General features: G+C 41.2%; 1 long non-coding RNA gene across 2 annotated transcripts in view; it reads right to left on the bottom strand.

Annotated features, from left to right (window-relative positions):
- Positions 1 to 2,446: 2,446 nt before the first annotated feature.
- The window catches only part of LOC141488696 (uncharacterized), a 56,419-nt gene continuing 40,556 nt past the window's right edge, over positions 2,447 to 18,309 (bottom strand). The window contains exons 3-5 of one of the 2 annotated variants that reach the window (XR_012468761.1): positions 9,390 to 9,559; positions 8,199 to 8,318; positions 2,447 to 3,428 (exon numbers count right to left, since the gene is read on the bottom strand). This is a non-coding gene — a long non-coding RNA (uncharacterized LOC141488696). Of the gene's footprint in view, positions 3,429 to 5,998; positions 8,319 to 9,389; positions 9,560 to 18,309 lie in introns of those variants that run through there. The other variant, XR_012468760.1, reaches the window with a different exon arrangement.

Consider the following 18,309-nt stretch of genomic DNA (forward strand, 5'->3'; position numbering starts at 1 on the left):
ACAAAAACAAAATGAGAAGGAGTTCCTCCCCTCAAGGACCTTACATTTTTTTTTTTTAGGTTTTTGCAAGGCAAATGGGGTTAAGTGGCTTGCCTAAGGCCACACAGCTCCTCCCCTCAAGGACCTTACATTTTTTTTTTTTTTAGGTTTTTGCAAGGCAAATGGGGTTAAGTGGCTTGCCTAAGGCCACACAGCTAGGCGATTATTAAGTGTCTGAGACGGATTTGAACCCTGGTACTCCTGACTCCAGGGCTGGTGCTTTATCCACTACGCCACCTAGCCGCCCCTTAGGACCTTACATTCTACTGTGGAGATGTGAAGGAGGGAGAGAGAAAGCGCAGTAACAATTAGGGTGATCAGATAAAGCTTTGTGTTCACTATGGTTCCTGAGCCAAGCTTGCGAGGAAACAAGTGATTCTAAGAAATAAAGGTAAGGAAGGAAAATGTTTCAGATATGGGATTGCAAACATATAGGGCTTTAAGATTTACAAAGTGATGTGTATTTGTTCTCTCATTTGATTCCCAACTATTATTAGTCCCATTTTGCAGTTGAAGAAACTGAGGCTAAGAGGAATCAAGTGATTTGTCCAAGATCCAAGCCAGATAGTGAGTGATTCAGGTGGGATTTGAACTCAGGTCTATGCCATATAAAGACAATCTATGCAAAGACAGTGTCGAATTCAAGTCAAAGTAAGTAGTTCAGATTGACAAAAATATAGAATGCATGAAAGGGATTGAGGTGCAATCAGCCTGGGATGGTCAGCTGGAGTCTCATTGTAAAGGTCTTTGAAAATGAATAACCCACATTTAACAGATGAAGCTGTTGGGGCATTGTTTCTGGCATGTCCAACTCTTCATGACCCTTTTGGGGTTTTCTTGGCAAAAATACTGAAGTGGTTTGTCATTTCTTTCTCCAGCTCATTTTATAGCTGAGGAAACTGGGACAAACAGGGTTAAGTGACTTGCCCAGGGTCACAACAACTAACACGTATCTGAGGTCAGATGTGAATTCAGGAGGATGAGGCTCTACCCACTGCACCACCTAGATGCCCACATGAAGACAGTAAGGTCCAAAGAGGGAAGATTACATGGTCACAGATCCTATGGCTAGGAAATGAGAGAGCTGGCCATTGATCCCCCATTGTCCTCCTCGAAAAGCAGTCTTCTTTTCTCTGCACCAAATGTTTTTAAACCTTAAAAATTCTACTGATGAAATGTAGACCTCTTTCAGTGAAGGGAGGAGAGGGTCAGACAGTTTGTGAAGGAACAAAGAGTTCCAGAACAACCTCTCTTTAAACTGTCGCAAAAACTTTGCCTCATTTAATAAGCAGAGGTTCCTTTTCAATCTCAAATTGCTTGGGTCTAGGTTATTGTGCTGTTAATTTTGAGGATTTACAGACACGAAATCTCAGTGTTTGGCTCATGTCGAGGAGGGAAAGGGAAAGATGGCTGAGAAGTTTCACGTGGTCAGAAGATTCAAATGAAAATTATCCCTCTATTTTAGACACCTAATTTTCTCTAATGTTCTCTTGTTGAGTTATTCTGATGTCTGAAGTACATTTTTAAAGTGGGAAAGGATGGAGGAAATATATGTAATCATGGATCTGGAACTAGAAAGGGTCTTAGATGCCAACCAGAACTTATTTTTATGGCAAGGAAACTGAGGCACAGGGATGTTTGAACTTGGGGGGAAAACATCACAAAGTAGTAAAGTGAGCAGTCAAACATCTAAATCCAGTCCTCTTTTCTCTGACCTGGGAGAGGGAAGTACAGGCAATGTTAGAAATAGAAGGATAGTCGGCCTTCTGGCCACTCAAGTTCATAACTTTGTCCTCATTCTCTATGCCTCAGTTTCCCTTACTTCAAACCCTATTATTACAATAATTTCTAAATCTTGTCATTTCTCTATCTACAGTACCTCTTCTATCCCCTTTTCTCTATGCACAACCTCCCCCCGGCCAGAGGAGCCCCTCATCAATTCTTCCCTGGGCTATTATTACCACAGTCTCCTCATCAGTCTCCCTGCCTCCAGTTTCTTCCCTCTCTTGTGCAGAGCAGGCAAACTGACTTTTCTAAAGTCTGGATCTTACTTTTCATTACCCCAATAATACTCCAGCAGTTCCCCATGACTGCTAGTATCAAATTCAGACGTTTCTGTTGGATATTTAAAGCCTTTTACAACATCTCCCTTCCTAGTGTTATTTACAGTATTCCTTGGTGCCTATGATAGAGTCCTCATCTCATGTCAAGATTCCACCTCCTGTTTGGGCTTTTATACAAGTCATCTCCTTTGCCTCAAATGCACTCCACCTTCCTCTGTCTTAGCACCCCTGGATTCTTGAGGGGAAGTGGCTCAAGAGCCATCTCCTATATGAAGCCTTGACTGATTCCCTCCCCACCCCCCGCTGCTTAGATTTCCCCTTCCCTCCAAATTCCCTGTATTTATTTTGTATCTATGTGCCTATGTTGTTTTGCCATCATAAACTGTAAGCTTTTGAAGGCAGGGATGAGTTAATTTTTGTCCTTTCATCCCAGGACCTATTACTATTCCTAGCCCATAGTATGAATGAATGAAAAGGCATTTATTAATTATGATTTAGACATTGGAGTAAGTGCTGAATATATAATTTTAGAAAGAGGAAGGAAGGAAGGAAAGAAGGAAGATAGGGAGGGAAGGAGGAAGAGAGAGAGAAACAGGGAGGTAGAGAGGCAAGAAAGGAGAAAGGAAGGAAGAAAGAGAAGGAAGTAAATGAAGAGGGAAGGAAGGAATAAAGAAAGGAAGGGAGAGGGGGAGGAAGAAAAGAAAGGAAGAGAGGAGGAAAGAGGAAGGAATGAAAGTAGGGAAGAAGGGAAGGAGGAGAGAGAAAGGGAAGAAGAAAGGAAGGAGAAGAGAAAAGGAAAAAGAAAAGGAGGGGGCAACTAGGTGGTGCAGTGGATAGAGTACTGACCCTGAAGTCAGGAAGACGAGTTCAAATCCTGTCTCAGACATATAATAATTACCTAGCTGTGTGACCTTGGGCAAGTCACTAACCCCATTGCTTTGCCAAAAACAAAAGAAAAGGAGGGAGGAAGGGACAATGAAAAGGAGGGAAGGAAAGAGGAAAGAAAGGGGAAAGGGAAAAGAAAGAAGCATGGAAAGAAGGAAGGAAGAAAAGAAGGATGGAAGTAAGAAAAGAAGATTCATCCTTTGATCCACCAGACTGACTCCTTACATGACTCATTTTCTTAGCTGCTAGGTCAATCCACTGGTAGACCAGGTCAAACAGTCTAATCAAGCCTTGACCACACTTGACTTCTATTGCTACGGGCGGCAGCGGTCTCTGCTCCTGATTCTGATTGCAGAGAAGGTCTCTGGTAGCTTTTCCAACCTTTTTGAACCTCATCTGGTTGTAGCCTGGTCAACTCCATCTCCAGATACTCATTCATCTCTGATCAAGAAAGAACAAACAAAAAAAGAGACAGGATGAACCAACAAGCAATAGAGCCATGTGTTCACAGACACATGGAAGCTAGGCGGGAGATAAGGGGTCTGCTGCCCTTCTCTGACCTGGTGACTCAACAGCAATATTCCTCACTCAAAAGCTCCAGGGAAGAGACAGAGAGATCACATACTTTTGAAACTTTGGCATACACGCTTGGTCCTAACTCAGCAATAAATTCAAAGTTGTTGTGTTTTTTTTTAATCACCATGCAGAACATTGACAGAAAATAATCAGAACATAGTTGTGCATGCTCTGAAGCTGGGGGTGGGGGTGGGAGCAGGGCAGGCAGGAAAGACCTCTCCATTCAGCATGCCAAGAAGCAGACTCACCGAGCTTCCATGAGTTGGATTGGCAGTAAATAGGGAATATTATGCGTGCTCTGAATAACTCACCAGGAAGGGTGAGTGCTCTAAGGACTGGGCCCTCATCCATTATAAAACCTTCACAATTTAGAACTGGAAAGAACATTTAAGGTCAACTAGTCCAACTCATTCTTTCTATCATGGAAGAAATTGAAGCAAGTTTTGGGGGGAATTGTAACTATCAGAAACCACAGATTTAGAATTTGTAGACCTCACAGAGCATCTATTCCAACTGTCTCATTTTACAGATGAGGAAACTGAGGCCCATGGAGATTAAATAACTTGCCTAGAGATGCACTAGCTAGCATGTCAATCAACCAATAAACATTTATTAAACATCAGGCACTGTGTGAAGGCTCTGAGAATACAAAATCAAAATGAAAAGGTCCTTGCCCTGGAGTATACTTGCTCCAGAGATACTGGAGTATCTCTTTTTACAAATGAGGAAACTGAGGCAAACAGGGTTAAGTGATTTGCCCAGGGTCACACAACTTGTAAGTATCTGAGGCCAGTTTTGAACTCAGGGAGATGAGTCTTCTCTAACTCCTTTTATTTCCAGTATTTTTTCCTTTTTAAATTATTTCCTATTTATCTGGTATATATCTTACTTCATACATACTAGTTTATGGATCGTCGTCCCCATTAGACTTGCAAGCTTCTTGAAGGTAGCCATTGCCTTTTGCCTCTTTTTGTACCCTAGTACTTCACACAAAGTCTTAGAGATAGATAAATGTGTTTAATAGAATTATAGTATCATAAATGGTAGTGATTCAGTCCAGACCTTAACCTCAATGGTTATCCATCTTCTGCTTGAAGAAGACCTTTGAGGAAGGGAAACTTCCCACCTCCTGAGGCACTTTGGAAACAGCTCCCACGGTTAGGAAATTTTTCTAGACATGAAGTCAAGATCTGCCTCTTTGCATCTTCTACCCATTCCACCTCTTCTTGGGAGATGGGACAACATTCTCTTTTTACCGTTCTATACTAGATCTGGAGCACCCCAATTTTCAGTGAGGGCACCCCCACTTTTAATTATTTTTTTTTAGATTTTTCAAGGCAATGGGGTTAAGTGGCTTGCCCAAGGCCACACAGCTAGGTAATTATTAAATGTCTGAGGTCAGATTTGAACCCAGGTACTCCTGACTCCAAGGCCAGTGCTCTATCCACTGTACCACCTAGCCGCCCCCTTGATTATTTTTCTTAATGCAATCACTAAAACTTAGATCAAACAAGTGACATGACAGAGAAAGTATTGGACTTCTGCCTGACCTAGGGCAATTCTCTCTCAGGCTCAGTGTCTTTATCTATAAAATAGGGATACTAGGGATAGCTAGATGGTGCAGTGGATAGAGCACTGACCCTGGAGCCAGGGGGGACCAGAATTCAAATCCAGTCTCAGATACTTGATACTTAGTAACTATAGGACCTGGGGAAAATCCCTTAAATCTATTACCCCACAATCCCCCCCGGTACCCCCTCCACCATCATCATCACCAAATGGGAATACAGGGTGGTTGTGAGACTTAGATGAGAAAGTACACATTTTGTAAACCTTAAAATGCTAAGTAAATACCGCCACCACCACTGATGATGATGATGATGATGATGATGATGATAAACCACACCAGCCTGACAGATGACCTTGTTTTCCCTCAGTGAACTCCCAGAGTGAGAAAGGGGAGTTTTCTAAAAACATATTTTAGAGCAGTAGGTTGAAAGCACTTATTGGGGTGATTAAGGTTTCTTCAATCATACCTATTGGCTCCTCACTCCACTACTGACTTGTTACCCCATTGGGTTTCCTCAACATAACCATTTTTCTCCATTCTGGTAAGATAAAAGAATCTATCATTCTCTTTTCATCCTTTTGTTTTATCCGAATCCCTCGCCTGAGATGGGCTTTTGGCAACACACGTTAGCGTTAGATCTATCTTTTCCCTTGAAGCATCTCCCTTTCAGTAGCCTCCTCCTAACTGTACTCAGTAAGTTCACACTGACTAGCAATGAACACAGTTTATAAAGACAAAGTCAGCATGTCAAACAAAGATAAGGAAACCTATCTGCCATGCCCAGGAGAAAAGGCTACAGGCTCCCATGAAGGAGCTCAAGGGAGAAAAGAAGTTAAAAGATTATCTCCTTGGAGTCTGGCACACCTAGTGCCCGATCAGCCCGAGTAGCCTCACTCCCAGAATCTTGACCCTTTTCTTTATTGTGTTTACCTCTGCATATCTTGCCTAGAAGGCAGTTCTTGTCTATTCTGGGGCTTATACTACTTATACTATCTGCTCTTCCAAGAGGAACTCCATGGAATAAAGGGGGTCCTCATGAGCAATCACCTTTCTGGGGGTTGGTGCAGAATATTCTGGATAGACTAGTATAGGCTCTAAGCCAAGGACTCACTTGGATTCTCTAAAGTCTTTCTGCAGATAGGGAAGGAATGGTAGGACTCAGACTGAAAGATGACCCTTCCCAATCTGGTTTGCCGGTCTGGGATTGCTCAGATGGCTTGTCAAGCCCATATTCTTTCCCCATTTGTTTCTTTTTTTGTTTTGTTTTAGATTTTGCAAGGCAATGGGGTTAAGTGACTTGCCCAAGGCCACACAGCTAGGTAATTAGAAAGTGTCTGAGGTCGGATTTGAACTTAGGTACACCTGACTCCAGGGCCGGTGCTCTAGCCACTGTGCCACCTAGCTGCCCCTTTCCATTTGTTTCTTATCCACCTAGAAAATAACTGCTTATCATCAGATAGGAAGCAGGACAAAGGCAAAGAATGATGAACTTGGAGCCAGAAGGGCTGAGTTCAAATTCTGATCCTTCATTTACTACTTCTATAGCTGTGGGAGAGTCATGTGATCTTTCCAGAAACAATTTGCCCATCCTTGAAATGGGGATAATAATTTTTCTCTATTTTCCTCAAAGGATGGTTGTGAGAAAGTTTTTTGAAAACCTTGATTTTCTATGAGAAAAGTGAGTTACTATCATTAATATTTCTCAGGCAGAATAAGTGGAAGAAGAAACACCTAGGAGAGGCCATTTTTAAGTTTCCAGTTGATGCTAAAGGGTATTTGGCATGAACTTTTTCAGATTACTTTTTAGTTTTAGTGGAATATAAGCTTGGCAGCTAGATGCCACAATGGATAGATAGAGGACCAGACTTGGAATCAGGAAAATTCATCTTCCTGCATTCAAATCTGGCCTCAGACATTTACTAGTTGTGTGACCTGGTCAAGTCACTTTACCCTCTTTGCCTTGGTTTCCCCATTTGTAAAAATAAACTGGTGAAGGAAATGGCAAACCACTTCAGTGTCTTTGCCAAGATAACCCCAATGAAGACATGAAGAGTAGGACATATCTGAAACAACTGAAATTTGTAAACTCCTAGAAGTAGAGGCTATTCCAGTTTTGTCTTTGATCCCCAGCACTGGTACACAGAAAGCATTTAATAAATGCTTATTGCATTCATAAATGAATGAATAGATGAATTCTAACCCTGACTTGGATTATGGGAGCTGCCATTTTTATAGTCTATTATGAGAGTGGAGAAGCCATTCATCTTAGAGGTATGTGTAGAGCACTGACTCTAGACCCACCTAAGGAAAAAAAGTGGGTTTTTTTTGTCTTACTTATTTTTTGTATTTTTCTTTTCTTTCCCATACACTGGCTTTCCTTGGAGTCTGTGCTGGTGTTGAAAGCCATACCATCAGGCCTCCTTTTACCCTTCCTGGAGTGTTCTGTGCCAATGTCATGTCTACAGAGTCTGAGATGAATGACCCATTAGTGGGCCTTGGGCAGATGACTGAGCTTGGAGGCAGGGGAAGAGTTCTATCCAAAGAAGCCAGGATTTGAGTGCCCTCGGGTCTCTGTAAGATACAAACCAACTCAGATCACCCCAAATAGTCAATATATGACCACACACACACACACACACACACACACACACACACACACACGGCAATTTGAGCTTCAGAGTTTGATTGCTTATCTTGGCTCTGGATGAGAGATTTCCCAACACAGGAAGAGACAACAAACCAATAACCTAACTTGAGAGACATTTGATAGAGAAGTCCTAATAAATCCAATTCAGTGCAATTCAATAAATTATTAAAAGCCTACAGTAGACTGGTATTGGAAATACAAAGATAAAATTAAAATAGTCCCTGTCCTTAAGAAGTTTGCATTCTATAAATAATACATTTACAAACATTTATTAAGTGCTTACTGTTTGTGTGCTGAGGGGAATTTTTTTTTTTACCAGAATCTGGGTTTCTTCAATGTAGGGAACTCCATGCTTTGGAAGCTCTATCCTCTAATACAGATCAATGACTCATCTGTAACTTAGAACTTCAGAAATTACCTGGGGCATCAAGAGGGCACAGGATCAGAGGTTTGTAGCTTGAAGTCCAAGTGGTTCAATTCTTCATTTTGCAAGGAGGATCTTGAAGTTCGAATAATTGATTTTTCCATGATTGAACAACTAGTTAAATGTCAAATGCAGGATTTGAATCCAGGTCTTTCTGATGTCTTCTATTATTATATAACTACTATATACTATATGCTATAATATTATACTATTATACTTCTGAGGGAATCTAAATTAAATAAGACAAAGTTTTTACCTCTAAGGAACTTAGCATGCACTCAGTGAATTCAACTATATGGATATAGCCAGTGGGCTTTCTTAAAAATGGCTAAACTTCCTAGATACATAGGTATAGCAGTAATGGCTGGCAGTTATACATCATTTCATAGTTGAAAACATGTTTTCAAGCATGTTAATGAATTTGATCCTTACATAAGTCTTATTATATGCGTTTTGCAGATAGAGCAACTGAGGCTCATTTATTTGACAATACTGACTGTATGATCTACTCTGTGGGAAAAACACCTGTCATATATGAGGCAGCCTGGTCTAGCCTAGGGGTGTCAAACCTACAGCCGCTGGGGCCAGGCCGTGTGCAACTGCCAACACTCCTGAGAACAGTGATCAAGATTAAAGTGTAATTGGAAAATATTTAACAATATGGATAAACATACGATGAAATATAGATTAGAAAGGAAGGAAAGAGAGAAGGGAAGGAGAAGGGGGAAAGGAAGAAAAAGAAAGGAGGGAAGGAGGAAAAGGAAGAAAAAGAAAGAAATGGAAAGGAAGGAAGGGAAAGGAAAAGAAAAAGAGGAAGGAAAAGAAAAAAGGAAGGAAAAGAAAAAGAGGGAAAGGAAGGGAGGAGGGAAAGAAGAAAGAAAGAAAGAAAGAAAGAAAGAAAGAAAGAGAGAGAGAGAGAGAGAGAGAGAGAGAGAGAGAGAGAGAGAAAGAAAGAAAGAAAGAAAGAAAGAAAGAAAGAAAGAAAGAAAGAAAGAAAGAAAGAAAAGAAAAGAAAGAAAAGAATCTTTTTCTTTGTCCAGGATGGCAGACCCAGAAAGAATGGTTCCCTGATCCCGTCGTGTCTCTACAGTCTTCACTCCTCCTTTCCTCACCCTGGTGCCATTTCTTATTTTCCTCATTTCCCCTCACACTCTCCCCCACCAACCCATTTTGGCCCAGAGGTACCTCAGCTGTCATGAGTGAGGTTTGCAGCTAGACTGTGAGAAGGGCAATGAGGCAGGAGGGCTATCCTTGTCTTCTTCTTCCAGCTGTGAGTCCAGATGTGAAATCCCATCTTCTCTGGCCCTGTGCCAGGTTCCTTTTGGTGTGGTCTAGAGAATTCAGCTACATTGATCCTGCAAATAGATTTGACTTGGAGGGTCATCTGCTTTTAGGAAGTAATTTCCCAGAAGGATAAAGACATATTGCCTGGAGTAGTGATCTCCAAACTTTTTTGATCACTCATTTTTTTTTCAGTATAAAAATGTTTGACATAAAAATATGTCTATATTTAGAAATCATATACATGTCCTATTGTACTAATATACATTAGAAAACATACATAAAAATAGAAATGAAAAAGGATCAATGAAGATGAAATAAAGCAATGCTTTAAACAATTTTACTTTCTATATGAATGGTACAAAAAGCCTTTTTGCACTCATCAAAACAAATGTATTTTTATTGAAAGCAATGTGAATAGAAATCCTTCATCATTATTATTTTTCAAATTTTGGCTTAGTACTTTAGAAAAGATGTTTGAGTCTAAATTCTCCAATGCTTAGCACAGCAGGCCAAGAAGCAGGCGCTTAAAACTCTTGTTGACTTGACCTATCTGGCTAAGGTCAGTTTATTTTGATACTTGGTCTTAATGGCTTTTATAGCTGAAAAAAGATACCTCATAAAGACAAATGGAGGAAAGTGTACCATTTGGCTGTGTTTGGTGAGTAACATGATATCTACATTTTGGTACCATCCGCCAATCGTGCAAAAGGTTTTGTTGTTCTTACCCCTCGGGATGAAAGAGATTGTTCTCTGACTTGGGTCTCAGGACTGAAGGGTGATTCTGGGTGGAAAGATGGAGATAGCAGCAAGTTGGTAGGATATCCATGTTGACTCTAGTATCCTGGAGACGAATGCTTTTCATTTGCTATCAGTTTGACTGATGGGTTTGATGAACAGGGGTCTTGGGAGCAACAACAGAGACCCGAGAGAATTCAGGGCCTGGACCCTTGATCCCAAAACCCACCACCAGCAGTACCTCACCTCTCATCAATCAATGGTTACTGCTGAAGCTTCTAGCAACCTGGTTCAAGGATCTCTCTTATTTTCCTGGGAGAGAAGAGCTCAGTGGTTGCACTTTTCTCATAGTTAAACATTGGAAAAGAGCACTGATGTTGTGGTTATGGGAGGAGAGTGGCGAGCAAGAATGACTGCCTGCCCAAGAAGGAGAGGTCCTTCAGGGATCATCACCAGGTCCCATTTCCACAAATCTGCTTCCTTGTCCAATGGTTTCAGACACTGGGGTGGAAGAAGAAGAATGGGTGGTGTTATTCTTGGAGTTCTCTGGCTTCTCTTGGGCATGGACCCACTGTATAATCATCAGATGCAGTTACTTTGTAAAATGGTTGGGCTTAATAATTTTTTTTACAAATGCTTTATGTGTGTTTCTTTTTTTTTGGTGCATGTGGGAGAACACTGGAAAATGATTGTGGTCTAAAAACCAAACATTAGTAAAATATTTACAAAAATTACTTCCACATAAATAGTCTTTGATAGCGCCTCATTGATCAGTATATCCTGGCCCTGTATTGTGTATCTAATTCTTCTACATACCCACTCCACCATCAGCACCACCATGAATGTGCTCCATTGCTTTCTGGTAAACTCCATCATTCCATGGAAGGCTCTCCTCCCTTTAGCTACTAATTTGGAAATCCCCAAGTTGCTCATGGTCACGCTTACTAAGCATTGTGGAGGCGCTGGTGAATCCTGTCTTCTTTCTCACTCCTAAGTGACCCATTCGTCATTGCTCAGTCCTGGCAAATGCTGGCATTTCCTATTGTGACTGCCCCCCCCAGTTGCCTTATCTATAAATAGATAAATGAGATTCCACGTGGCCCAGTGAGTAATCCCAACATCCTCTTTGAGACTCGATGAGATCTGAGTCATAGGCCCCTGGCTCTCCAGTTCCAGTATTATTTACTTACATGGTCTCAAAGGAAATTTCATCCCTACCAGTGAATCACTGGCGATTGAATAAGGCTTCAGTGAGTCCCCTGGTATTTTCCTTCTCTTATAGCCAGACTACCAATACCTTCATCTCTAGTCGTCTATTCTCAGAAGTGTATTGTGGTGCACAAGGGAGGTCTGAATGTTGACATTATCCAGTCCTAATAAAATGGACTCACTTCATGCCACTTAGCAGTTTGAACTTTTTCCTTTCTCAACTGGCTTTCTTGTTTTGTGTTTGCTGGATTAAAAAAACAATAATAACCAAAAAATCCTTAGAAGGATTTGGATGTTCTGCCTTTTGGATGTGACTCATCCAGGTGATTCCAGAGGGCTCTTTTGGATAGAAATGGAAGTAGATAACCACTTCCCCATAGATGTATTCTTTCGCTTCACCAAGCTTATGTGACAAGATTCGATGGGGTTTGACAGGTGTCCTCTACCCCCAACCTAAAAAATATCTGCCCCATGCAGGCGCCTATCAGTACATGAAATTCCACTCTTAGAGATTCACTGCTTTGTGTTGCCAAATAGAATCTCTGGTGTCATCTGATCCAACCCCTACCTGAAGTTGAATTCTATCTTGGCCTCATCTCCTCCCAAACATTCCTTCCAGGGAAAGGGAGCTTACTAATATATGAGGCAGTCTGTTCTATTAAAAGATAGTTCAAATGACTAGAAAGTTCTAATATAATTATGGTTAATAAATTTTCGGCTTCCTACAGACTTTCACTTACCTGTCTTTGGTTTACCCATAGGCTAAGGCTACATTTTGACATGAGAGGCCTTCAGACTTTGTTTTCTTTCATTTTAGCTAATGGAAGTGTAGGAAAGAGTCAGGGGAGTTGAAGAGAGAGAAAGAAAGAAAAAGAAAGGAAGGAAGGAAGGGATGGATGGGAAGGAGGGAGAGGGAGGAAGGGAAAGAGGAAGAGAGAGAAGAGGGTCATTAAAATATCTTTTGTAATAGAGAAGGAAGTATAGGGAAGGGGTGACTAGGTGGTGCATTATATGGGCTGGAGTCAAGAGGACCTGAGTTCAAATCCAACCTTAAACACAGATAAGGAAGCTACTTCGCTGTGCAACCCTGGGCAAGTCATTTAACCCCATTGCTTTGCCACTTTGTGTAATTTTGAGAAAGTCACTTAATCTCTGAGTCTCAATATCCTTATCTGCAAAACAGAGAGTTGGACTAGATGACCCCTAAGGTCTCCCTTCTGCTTCTAATTCAGTTATCTATGGGCTTTTCTGACCCTCAGTCTCTACAGTTGTAAAATTAGGGGAATGAACATCCTCATCATCCTCATCATCAAATTTCCTTCCATACAACCCTTTGAAGCTTGCAAAGTTCTTTCCTCATAACAACCCTGTGAAGTAAGTTGTATGTTTCAATACCTTCATTTTACAGATGAGAAAACAGGCTTTGGAAAGTTGCCCATGACCACACAGCTTTCTAAAGAGGTATTTGAATTGAGGATTCCTGACCTCAGCTCTAGAATGCTACCTCCTAGGCAATACTGCCTCTTTTAGAGGTTCTCCAAAGTCCTCTCAGCTCTAAATCCTAAGATCCTTCCCAGAAGAGGTGGAGGACTATGGGTATAGAACCCTACCTAGCCATCAGAATCAGTTGTTGGGTAGTTGGTTTTGTTTTGATGAAAGACTCACTGTGGGGATAGGAGGGGAATATAATTGGACATGATAACATCAAAATAAAAGTCATTTGGGGCGACTAGGTGGCACAGTGGATAGAGCACTGGCCCTGGAGTCAGGAGTACCTGAGTTCAAATCCGACCTCAGACACTTAATAATTACCTAGCTGTGTGGCCTTGGGCAAGCCACTTAACCCCACTGCCTTGCAAAAACTAAAAAAAAAAAAAGGCAAAAAACCCCCAAAGAGTCATTAATAAAACTTTAAAGAAATTTAAGGGTAGAAAACACTCATTATTCCACAGTCCTATAATCTTGTCCTTTCCAATCTTGTGCTATCCAGAAGCACTCTGTCTATAGCATTTCCCAGATCTACTGGGGGGGGGGTGGTGAAAAGGATGGAGAGAAGGAAAGGAAATTAGTATCAAAAATTCATTAAACACCTACTATGTGCCAGATACTTGTTACAAATATATCATTTGATCGGTTCAGTTTAGCAATATTATTTCCAAAAAGAAAGGCAATAACTAGCTCCAATTATTGTTATATATCAAGATGGAAGACAAAATAGCTAACAATTATATAGCACTTTAGATGCAAAACATTTTGTAAATATTATCTCTTTTGACCCCCACAACAACTCTGGGAAGTTGTACTACTATCACCATTTTACCGATGAAGAAACTGAAGCCAAGGCAGGTCAAGTGATCCTTTCTGAGACAGGATCTGAATTCAGGTCTTCCTCATTCCAGCATTCTTTCATATTTACCATGACTTGATCTTAGTGAATCCAAGATCACCATTTTTCCTTTTAAAGTCTCATTTAATCATCTTTCCCAGAATTTTGCTGAGCATTACCATCGAGTCCAGGAGTCTGTAGTAATAGTACAGTAGATTGTCTTTTCCTATTTGGGAAAATCTCCAACCTTTTGCTTCTTCTCTTATTCTCCTTGATTCCCTAAGGATTACCAGTAGTGATTTAGCACTTTAATCATCTGTCAGAATTTCATTTCTGAGAGTCTCAATCATTTTTCTCTTTTTTTGAGTCTCAGGTTATAGGATTGTTTCTCTAAAAATATTTTTTTAAACCTGCATTCCTATAATCAGGGTTCATAACTATGCCTGTGGTGTATGTTGCAAACTCTAAAATGGCGATTCTACTCTCTCCCAAGGTTCCTGCTGTTCCTACTTTCCTAATCAGATCCTCCTTTAGGGTTTTAATCAGATCTAGAATAATAGTTTTTCCTTGTCATGTCTATTTTCTGAGAAAGGAAATTATTTTCAAGTTTATTGAAATACTTATTAGGTGCTTTTTTTTGTTAGAAGGAGATTTATAGATATGTTTAGATTCACTATGTGATCCTGGACAAGTCACTTGACCTCTCTTGGCCTCATTTTCTTCAATTGTAAAATGGGGATGAGAGAAGCAACCTTTTTCATGGTTATTGTGAGAGTCAAGAAAGATATTTATAAAATGCTTTGCAAACTTTAAATATAAATATATGTGTGCATGTATTTTTAGATAAGTAGATTGCCCTATCATATTACTATTCTATATGATATTTTGTTGATTTGTATCAAGAAAAGCATCATTTATAATCTTCACTTGGCTGAATGAGTTGTGTAGCATAGTATAGTAACAATATCACAACTATCTATTCTTCTCTTTTTATCTTTTTCCAAATGCTCTCCACTCTGATTTCATTCTCAAAAATAAATATCTTCTTTTTTTCTAAATTCGGGAATTTGTTTTTCTTGACTTTGCCATCATAGCAAAAAAAAATTCGTATAAAAATGTTTTTTGGTAGACTGAAAGCTCAATACAAATCAACTGATTGCATGTCAACCAAAAAAGTTGATACTCTCCTAGGCAAATGATTGTTCTGCCATACTCTGCCCTGCTCAGATGACATCTGGATATTGGATTCATATGGACGCCATATTTTGTTATTTTTTTTAGTCATATCCATCTCTTAGAGGTCCCATTCTAGGTTTTCTTGATAAAGATACAGGAGTGGCATGCCATTTCCTTCTCCAATTTATTTGGCAGACAAGGAAACTGAGGAAGACAGGGTTAAGTGATGGGTCCAGGGCACATAGCTAGTACTGGAAGCATTTCACATTTTAGGATGAGGACTGAGAGCAGAGTGTGTCTAGAAAAGGACAATTGGATGGATTAGTTGAAAGAATTGGAAATATTTAGTTTGGAGGAAAGAAGACTTTAGGGAAGGGAGGTATCTGTTGCAACACTGGGAGTCACGGCATCTAGATTCAGCTGTTACCTCTGCCAATTTGTACTTTTGACATCTATGTACTTAGGAAAGTCGATTTGCTTCCTCCATCTGTAAAATGAGAGGGCTTGGCTAGATAGTTCCTGATGGACTTTCTCCACCTCTATGATTCTCTCATTCCATGCATTTAAAGAACTATCACCTGAAGAAAGGAGTCTATTTATTCTATTCCTTTTAGCCCTAGAAGACAGGAGGGAGGGGTCAGCATTGCAAAGATGCTAATTCTGGCTTAGGTCTGAAGGAAGACTTCCCTAAAATAGGAGCTGAACTTTGAAGGCATTTTTTTAATTAAAGAATTTATTTGAGTTTTACAATTTTCCCCCCATCCTTGCTTCCCTCCCCCACCTCCACCCCCCACAGAAGGCAGTCTGTTTGTCTTTACATTGGTTCCATGGTATACATTGATCTCAGTTGAATGTGATGAGAGAGAAATCATATCCTTAAGGAAGAAAAAAAAGTGTAAGAGATAGCAAAATTAGTTTTTTTCCCTAAATTAAAGGGAATAGTCCTTGAACTTTGTTCAAACTCCATGGTTCTTTATCTGGACAGATGGTATTCTCCATCACAGACAGCCCCAAATTGTCCCTGATTGTTGTACTGATGGAATGAGCAAGTCCATCAAGGTTGATCATTACCCCCATGTTGCTGTTAGGGTATACAGTTTTTCTGGTTCTGCTCATCTCACTCAGCATCAGTTCGTGCAAATCTGAAGGCATGTTTTACATTAAGTTTTATCCTGGCATCTTTAGGATCCAATACAGGACCTTTTCCATAGTAAATCTCCAATTCACTTTTGTGGTATTGAATTGTCTGTTGACCAGGATGCTGTCAAGCCCTGAACTACCCTTGAAAAGACAAGACCTGTTCTCGGTACATTGGATCTCTTGGCTCTCTTCTTCCTTTTCTCCCATAGATTACCTTCTTTTACTTGCCAACATCATGCCCTTCCACACTTCCCTCTCTTTTTCTTCCTGACTTCTTTCACCAGTGCTTTCTTCCACTTCATCTTCTCTAATGAGTAGGAAGACAGAAAACAACCTGTCTTGAGTCTCTCCACCACCTGCTCATCTAGGGCAGTTGGTTTGCAATGAACATACTCCTAGATAATGAATCCCTCCTTTAGGAACACAAACCAAAATCATGGCTGCTTTTGATTTTTATACTTTGTGATAATAGAAAGGTTAGGGTTGGGGATTAGTCCCATCTTTTTTGTGGCTCTCCCTGCAATCACTACACCTTTGGATGGGTTAGCCCTTTTGGTAGTTCCTGTTTCTAGGGGGGTCTTGGGTCACCCATCCCTTACTCCCCTGGAGCCCTTTGGGGTGCCTGCTCCACAGTTCTCTGTTCTAACATTCTGTGCCCTAACATTCCACATTATGAGACCCCTTGAACTCTGACATTCTAGGACTCTATGAGAGAAGGGGTAGTTGAGTAACCAGGGCTCTATGCGTCCTGGGGGAACGAGTGTGGAGCTGGGCCATTCCCTCCGGAAGAACAAGCGCCTCACCACCTGGAGCAAGGACGCGGAGCCCGGCGCGCAGGCGAAGACTCCCTCCCCGCCTTCTTCAGCCCCCACAGCTAGGGGTTGAAGGGACGAGGAACACAATGACTGAAACCCCAGGACAGGGCCGCGGCGAGTCATGTCCAGACTATGGCTTCCTCCGCTCCCTAATGGGCATCCTGATGATCGTGGAGATCCTGACGGGTTTGGTGACCTGGGCCCTGATTGCAGACACCCATTATTACTACTATTCGATCTATGAGTGGGTGATGTTTGTGGCAGTCTTCACCTGGGTGATGACAGTCATCTTCTTCATCATCTACCTGTGCCAGCTAAATTCCAAACTCTATATAGTCCCCTGGCCTTTGGTGCTAGTGATATTTAATGTAATCGCTACAATTCTCTACATCACTGGATTCATCTGCTCCGCAGTCGCAGTTCGAAGAACATCCATCCGTGGCTCCGAGGCCTACGACAAAAAGGCTGCGGCTTCCTTCTTTGCATGCGTAACGATGATCATCTATGCCTTGAGTGCCTTCTTCACCTTCCAAGACTGGAAAGGGGGCAGCGGGGGAGCCTCTGGCCCAGGTGGTAACTATTTCTGAATCCAGCAATGTTCGTGGACCACCTTGGGGCTGAAGTCTACACAACCATCCATCATCCATCACAAGGAGGCTCCACCCAGCAGAAAACCAGCCCAGCGATGACCCAATTTGCTATCCTCTGCTGATGGGATTTGTTACCCTCACCCCACTCCTAATGGCACACACTCCGCCACCCTAGATGGGCAAGCAATGAGCAGTGGTGAGCAGGGACAGGGAATGATGCAAAGAATGTGAAAGGCTCAAAGATGTTCAATGACCTTCCCAGCCCTTGAAATCAGAATTAGACCTGCCTCTCCAGAAGTGGGGTTGTGGCCATCTCTCCTTGGAACTCATAAGGCTTCAGTTTCTAAGGCCAGGGATTCAGCCTGTTTTACCACCATTAAATCTGCTAACAAATTGTCCACCTCAAACCTTGTGATCCTGTCATGTATGTCCACCTCAAACCTTGATGAGATGAGTAAGTCCATCAAGGCTGATAAGATATCCTGTCATGTATGTACTCTAAAAGTAACCACAGTAATGGGTATTTAGTCTCATAGTTTAGTGAAGTGTCTTCAGCTACTCAAGGCGTCTCTTGGAGTTTCTCATACTGGGACTCCAAAACTGGTCGCACCTCAAACAAAAAGCCAATGTTCAGTTAGACAGTTATCTAGCCATGTAAATTCTCCTCTCCTATTTCAATGGGAAAAGGAAGAGATTGTCATCTTCATTTTCATCATATCCATGGCTAGTTAGGGCCTATAAAATGTTAAAAATCAATCCCATGAATAGGCTACTAAAAATAAGATAATGCTTAAGTATTCGTTTAAGATCTCACTAATGGATAGGGGACA

The sequence above is a fragment of the Macrotis lagotis genome, chromosome 5 (assembly GCF_037893015.1).
Source record: "Macrotis lagotis isolate mMagLag1 chromosome 5, bilby.v1.9.chrom.fasta, whole genome shotgun sequence".
Classification (NCBI taxonomy): Eukaryota; Metazoa; Chordata; class Mammalia; order Peramelemorphia; family Peramelidae; genus Macrotis; species Macrotis lagotis.